The sequence below is a fragment of the Carlito syrichta genome, unplaced genomic scaffold, assembly GCF_000164805.1.
Source record: "Carlito syrichta isolate Samal-C Ts95f unplaced genomic scaffold, Tarsius_syrichta-2.0.1 Scaffold21639, whole genome shotgun sequence".
In the NCBI taxonomy this organism is placed as follows: domain Eukaryota; kingdom Metazoa; phylum Chordata; class Mammalia; order Primates; family Tarsiidae; genus Carlito; species Carlito syrichta.
The window spans coordinates 466-8,314 of record NW_006965735.1 but is presented as its reverse complement, the minus strand read 5'-3'; the positions used below and the strand labels follow the sequence as shown (position 1 = coordinate 8,314).

At 38.1% G+C, this 7,849-nt stretch overlaps 1 pseudogene; it reads right to left on the bottom strand.

Moving 5' to 3' along the window:
• Positions 1-7,057: 7,057 nt before the first annotated feature.
• Positions 7,058-7,576, bottom strand: LOC103265720 (annotated as a pseudogene).
• Positions 7,577-7,849: the final 273 nt, after the last annotated feature.

The following is a 7,849-nucleotide window of genomic DNA, read 5'->3' as shown; positions in this document are numbered from 1 at the left end:
GCATATATGTTTAGGATGGATATTTCTTGTTGATGGGTTGAAAGTTTTATCATTATGTAGTGCCCTTTTTTATGTTTTTAAATTTTTGTTAGCTTAAAAGTAATTTTGTTTGCTATAAATATTGTGACTTCTACCTTCTTTTGTGATCCATTTGCCTGGAAACTCATTTTCCACCCTCTAACTTTCAGTCTGTGTGTGTCCCTTACAGTGAGATGAGTCTCCTGGATGCAGCAAATAATAGGGTCATGGTTTCTTATCCAGTCCATCATTCTTTGTCTTTTCAGTGGTGCATTGAATCCATTCATATTCAGGCTAATTATTGAAATGTGGTGGTTTTTCCCTGTCATGAGGTTCTTATATAGGTATTGTTGTTCCTCTTTATTTGTTGTCTTTTCTTTGGTTTTTGGGTTGATTCATGTGTATTTTTCCATCCTTTCCCTCTACTCTTGTGAAGAACTTGGGCGTTCTTTTCTTCTGTGTTTAATATTTTTTTAAGTGTTTCTTGTAGTGGTGGTTTGGAGGCAGCATAAGTTCATAGGGATTGGATGTCTGGGAAAGATTTTAATTCTCCCTCACTGATGAAGCTTAGTTTAGCTGGGTAGGTTATTCATGGTTGAAATGTTTATCTTTGGGAACTTTGAATATTAAGCTCCATGCTCTCCTAGCCTGAAGGGTTTCTGTAGACAAATCTCATGTATTCTAACTGGTCTTCCAAGCTTTTTCTCTTGCTGTCTTTAGGATTTTTTCTTTTATACCTACTTTGTTTAGGCAAATTATTATGTGTCTGGAAGACGGTCTTCTCATTTGTTGTCTTGCAGGGGTTCTCTGAATCTGTTGTATTTGAATTTTTGCATCATGGATGAGATGAGAGAAGTTTTCTTGTATAATTGAATGGAATGTTTGTTCCCGTGTGGTCTCTGTCTCGCTTTCTGCCTCAGGAAGTCCAATTACTCTTAGGTTCAGTCCCTTGAAGTAATTGTTAATCTCTTGAAGGTTTTGTTCTTTTTAACCTTCTTTTCTACGTTTTTGACAGTTTGAGTTAGTTCTGTATTTTCATCCCCAAGCTCTGAGATTCTTTCTTCTGCTTGGCTAATTCTGCTTTCCATGCTTATTAGATTGTTATTTATTTCCATCACAGTATTCTTTACTGCTGTTATTTCTGTTATCTGCTCCTTCCTGTTTTCCTTTTTTCTCTCCTTAATTTTTTTAAATTCTCTCTTGATGTCTTGATGTCTGGGTTTATTGCATGCAATTACTCATACTGGAGTTCTTCATTTTTTTGCATTCTGAAGTCTGTTTTCTCAGTTTCTGACCTCCCTGGGGTCTTTGTGAGACCTATATTCTTCTTTTGGTTTTTCTTTATTTGTGCAGATTTCTTCTCCCTACCTCCCCCACCCCCCAGTCCTCTTTAATTCTGTTGTTCAGGAGTGGAGGGGTCGCTTTTACTTTTATTTGTTCAATCTCCTATTCTTCCTTATGTATATCCTCTTGCTTTGTTCAATTCTGGAGCTGGACTGTAGGCTGGGGGTGGTCCTTTTTGCAGTTTTGAGATTTAATTAAGGGAGGAGCTGTGATTTGAAATCTATCTGCAGATCCCAGTATCTGCCAACAGGTATATGGATAATCTGGAACCCACTTCCCACTGCCTTGCAATCTGTCCACACAGTGGGGTTATTGGTTTACTCTCTGAAAGCAAAATGAGGTTGAAAAAGGGAAAAGAATAGAGCAGGGTGTGGGGGAAAAAGGGGGGTGGAGAGAGAGAGTAGTAAGAGGGAAAACAGACAAACGTACCAACTAAGAAATGAAAAGAGAAACAAAGGCTAAAACAAGTAAAAAGAAAAATAATAACAACAACAATAAACTAACCAACAACCCTACAAAAAAACTAAAATATGCAATCATGCAAACATACAAGCTAGCCAACCTCCTTATTGGTGTGCTATTCCTGAATACAAATATGGGGTCTAAAGAGAAAAAAAAAATGAATAAAATAAAGTCAGTAAACTAATAGAACCAAAACAAATGTGTAAACATTTCTGATAAGAGTAAGAAGAGAGTGAAAACACAATGGATAAAACAAACAGACAAAGAATTAAAAAAAAATTTAAGATGGGAAACCAAACACACTCTGAGACTTTTCCTTTAAGTCCCATGTCCTTTCAGCTCTGATTTCTGCCTGTCTTTGCAGGCTGGTAGATTTGTTCACAGTGAGGGTGGGTTAGATCTGGGCTGCCTGCCAAACCTACCACTCATATCTGGCCTGTGTCTATTTAGCAAGGGGAAGGAGCTTCTGTCCTTTCCATTTTGATGTTGTTACCTTGGATCATGGAGCCCTGGGGCTGTTCTCACAGCTCCAGTTGATCTTTAGCTGCTGCAGCTGGAGACTGCCAGGCAATGCAAGCCAGGCTGGGCAGAAGTCAGAGGCCACCTAGGATGGGAGGGTGTAGACAATGGTAGTGCCAATAACAGCCGCCACTTCACAGTGTGTGAAAGGAACTCCATGAGCCTGGCTTCGAGCAAGGGGTAGGGTGTGGTATTGGCAGCGATGGCAGCAGTTTCAGTAGGGCATGTCTGGAGGGGGCTTCACAGTCCAGAGCCATGAGTTGCCCCAGGCATGGGTGGGGCGACAGCAGCAGTGGGGGCATCAGTAGCCACTGCAGCAGCTGAGACAACTGAGGTGGTTGAGGTGGCAGCCAAGCACCGTGTGAAGAGCAGGTTGCTAACAATGGAAGCTGCAGCCCCCTGGGGGAGAGCAAGAGTCTTTATGTGTGTTCTCTTTCATGGAGGGTCTCATAGACCAAACTCCCCTGTAACCATCTTGCTGGAAGACCTCCCCATTTTGAGTTCAAGTGAAGCAAGGGTATAAATATATATTTTTGCATGTAAATAACCAGTTGTCTTGCACTATTTTTAAAGAAGACAATCCCTTCCCCCATTGAATTGCCTTGGTGCCTTTGTTATAAATTAAATATAAATATAATGTTTTATTCCTAGACTTTGAATTATGTTCCATTGCTCTATACTTCTATACCTAAGCTAGTATTTTATGTCTTGATTGCATTTCCATGTACATTTTAGCCTCTGCTTGTACATTTCTACAGAAAGAATAAAAGGAAAAACAAAAACCCTTCATGGACTTTTATAAAGAGTTATGTTAAATACATACATCAATTATATACAGTCTGGGCGACAGAGTGAGACTCCAACTCAAAAAAAAAATATTGAGTCTTCAATCTATGAACATAGGCTGTCTCTCTTTTTTTTTTTAAAGATGTTATTTAATCTATACCAGCAATGATTTATAATTTTCATATACAAGTCTTGGGCTACTTTTGTTAAATACATTTCAAAATACATTATTTTTGGATGCAACTTGGAATAAATTTGCGTCTTAATTTTGCTTTTAAATTGTAAATTGCTAATATATAGAAGTTTATTGGCTTTAGTATCTTGCATCTATCTAACTTGCTGGATTGGTTTATTGCTTCTAGTAGTATTTCTGTGGATTTTTAAATTTGTCTGCCTAGAGAATCAGGTTGTCTGGGCATGAAAACAATTTTGTGACTTCTTTTATAGTCTGAAGGTCTCTTATTTCTTTCAGTTGCCCTTTTGCACCTGTTGAAATTCTAGCACAGTGTTCAATATAAGTGGTAAGTTAGTTTCCTTGCATTGTTCTCAGTTTTAGGGTTTCTTTAGTATGAAGCATGATGCCAGTTTCAGGTTTTTCAAGATGCCCTTATCATGTTGGAAAATTTTCCTTCTACTATTGGTGCACTGAGAGTTTTTCAATGAATGAATAATCTTAAATTTATGTTGGATTTTATAAAAATACTTTTCTGTATCTGTTGAGATGATTATATCAATGTCCTTATTTTCATTAATATGCTACATTAAATATATTTTCTTAACTTTAATTCAATTATTAATCACATTTCTAATACAAATCCCACTTGGTCATGATGTATAATTTTTCAGTGTGTTACTGAATTAGGTTTGTTTGCATTTTGTTGTGAATTTTTGCACTGAACTTCATGAGCAATACTTGCCTATAGTTTTCTGTCCTTGTGATGTCATGGCTTTGGTGTTAAATACTGGACTCAGAATGAGTTAGAAAGCATTCCCTCCATTTCTAAGTTTTAGAGGAGTTTGTGTTGAATTGGTTTTATTTTTTAAGTGATTGAACTTATCCATGAAGACAACTGGGCCTAAGTGTTTCTTTGTGAGAAAATTGTTAATTACTAACTGAATGTTTTTACTTGTTTTAGTTCTATCCTGATTTTCCATTCCTTCTTGAGTTATTCCTAAATATTTGTGTCTTTCTAAAAAATTTGACCATTTAATGTAAGGTGCCTAATTCATCGACACAAAGTTATTCATATTATTCTTTATAATTCCTTTAATTTGTCTGATATCTCAGTAGTGATACTCTTCCTTTTCTGATTTTCTTCATTGAGGTATCATATATTTTGTAAGTATACTTGTTTGTCAATTTTGCTGATAGTTTAAACAACCTATTTTGGGGTTTGTTGCTTTTTTTTTCTATAGCTTTTCTGGTTTTGTTTCTAATTTTTATTATTTTTATTCTTGCTTTGTGTTTAATTTACTCTTCTTTCTTTAGTTTCTTAAGGTAGATACTTATGTTATTGATTTGTAATCTCTCTTTTTTTTAATATATAGCTTTATCGTTTTCAATTTTCTGTCAGCACTGCTTAGCCTTTCTATTAAATTCAGTATGTTTTGTTGTGTTTTGTTGCTCTATTGTCCAGGTTGGAGTGCAGAAGCATGGTCATAACATGACTCACTGTGGCCTCAAACTCGGGCTCAAGTGTTCCTACTTTAACCTCCAAGGTACCTGGGACTACAGGTGAGCACCTCTGTGCCTGGCTGGTTTTGTCTTGTTGTAGAGACATTATCTCACTGTGTTCATTTGACTGATCTCAAACTCATGACCTCAGTGATCCTCTTTGACTTTTCAAAGTGCTAGGATTGCAGACATGAGCCATCACTCTTAGCACAAAATAATTTTTAAGTTTCTTTATGATTTCTTCTTTGAGCCATGGGTTATTTAGAAGTTTGATATTTAATTTCCAAATATTTTGGATTTCAAAAATTTCTTTCTGTTGCTGATTTTATTTCATTGCAATCCAGGGGTCACACTTGTTTTCAGTATTAAAAAATAAATTTAAATCTGTTTTATGAGCTAGCATGTGGTATATCTTAGAGAATATTCCATGTGCACTTAAAGAGAATGTGTACTCTACTGTGATTGAGTGGAACATTCTTCAGATGTGAGTTACATCAAGTTGGTTGATAGCAGTGTTCAAGTCATCTGTATCTGTGCTGGTTTTCTGTCCAGTTGCTCTGTTCATTAATGAAAATGAAGTATTACAGTTTCTTGATATTATTGCTTTCTATTTCTCTCTTCAATTCTGTCAATTTTTCCTTATATATTTTGGAGCCTTTATTGTTTGATTTTAAGAGTGAGGATTTTGTATTTATAATTGTTATATCTTCCTAATCAACTGATATTTTTATTTTCATAAAATGTCCCTTTTTGCCTCTAGTAAACATTGCCTTTTTTTCCTTGTTCTTTGTTTTTATTTAACTCAACATAGCTAATAGCATAAAAACTTTTAAAAAATATCTCTAATACTCTACTATTCAGTTATTTTTGGTTGATGATACGATTCTTTCATTCTTGCTTGTTTCTAATATGTAGTGACACAATCTATCATAAAATATATCTGCTGCTAAAGCAGCAGGTCTGAAACCTAAATATTTAGATTCTAATTTTAAAAACTCATGATGTAGTTATTTGTTTTGATTTTAAATATTTTCCTAAAGCACAGAAATTTATTAAAATTAATAATCATAAATAGGCTAGCTGGTAATTAGTTTTCGATGAAATGCCCACATAGAGCACATGATCACATAGAGCAAGTTATATATGCTTTCGTCCCCCACTACGCAAACCCTGAATGTCTGTAGGATGTGCAGAGGCATTCCATCACAAACATATTTAACTTCCATTAACTCGATACATGAGGTCAGTGAAAAGGAAACCATGGGGAAAATGACACAAAATCCTGTGGCAGTGCCACATCTTTGATGATTGCACGCTCATGAGGAAACCCTGAAATGTGCCACCCATCCACTCCTTCTTCATGTGTGGCCAGTTCATGTCTGCCTCTCCCAGGGCAAGCGTCTTGCAGGGCTGAGTACGATTCTAGTGTTTAGAGGTATGTGCTTTTTATACAAAATGGCCCCTAAACAAAAACCGCCAACTTAATTTGATCTTCAAATGAAGAGACATGCTTTTTTCCAACACTGGAGGAAAGCCCGTTTGTGGTGGGACGTTGAGATCTCCAACACTGCACCTTTCTAAAGGGCACTCAAGGACCATCCTAATATCCCCTCTGACCTTACATACTGATGCTAGAAGCCAATCCCTGGGCATGATGCAACTCCACTGTAATGTCGATTATAATGCCATGATTTTTTAAATGGTATAATATTGCCAGTACAAGTTAATCTCCAGTTTAGCTCCTTCCTCACATCTAGCAGTGTGTTTCGGTGACCCTCTCCTGGTGCCAGCACTTGAGAATGTATCCATGGAGGAGAAAAACTTGTGGTGAAAAGATGGGTGATGAGATCTGAACAAAAAGTTACCAAAGTTCATCAGTCTCAGTATGATTCAGGATGTGACTCTCAATTGGCAAATGGTGCGACCGAAGCAGAGAGACTTTCTCTTGTTCCCGGTGCTCCCAGAAGTCTCCCGTGGCCTCCTTTCCATGGGTTGCTAAGTTGGTAGCTATGTTTGACTTCTTAAACACTGACCTCGCATGACCACGACCCTGGTTCGGTTTCTATTTTTAAAAGCACCGTTCTAAGTCCCTGGCCCGATGAGCCTGGGACTGTGGATCTGCCCACTAGCTACAGCTGCTATGGCCTGAAGTTTAGGTCCATTTGGTCGGTCTCCGTTTCCTTGACTGTGAGTTGGAAACTTGCTTTAGCTCCTTTCAACTTGGTGGAGTTTCTACCTGGGCTGGCAAGGAGTCTAGACTAACCCTTGGAGAAGGCCTTCGGCAACCCCAGGTGGGAAATCACTGGCTGCAGGCGAGACACAGGGGTCCCGGAGGAACAGCAGCAGGGGCTGGGGAGCAGTGTGCTTGGCTCTTCCGGTTCTGTCTCATCAGAAGACCCACGAGTTTCTGCCTTTGGTGGAGAGGGCAAGTTTTCTGCACGTTCAGGAAACCAAGAACCAGTCTGGGAAGCTCTTCCTTTTCTCAAGGGACAGCCTGAAGCGACGTTTCCAAACCTTATCATCCTGGACTTTGGGGACCCAGCTCCTAAAATGTTTAGAAGGGGTTTCTGGAGTTTTTAGACGTTTCTTAAGCTTTGGGGGCAGAGCATGAGATTCGCTGTGACTTTTCCCAGTAAAATGTTGTCTTCCATTCATGAACACTTCGACCTGAAGCACCGTCAAAGTGCTAATGAATGGAAGACAATATCTTCTTTCTGAGAGAGACTCCAGGTCACTCTCCTCCTAGCGAAAGGACGGGATGTAGACCTCCATCTCCATGGCCGCGCCGGCTGACCGCTGGGGGATGGGAGGGGGAGCCAGGGGGGAGGGGTTGGAGGTAAACATTGTCTTAAAGCTTGTTTTGTGTTACTAGACTCGCCTCTACAGTTTTCTTATGGTTTATGTTTGCATAGTATATCTTTTTTCCTTCTTTATACTTTTAAGTTAATTTTCCAAAATATTTTAAAGTGTGTTCTCATAGACAGCACACAGTTGAGTATTTTAATCAGTCTAACTTTAAATGCTTTTTTTATTGCAGCATTTAAT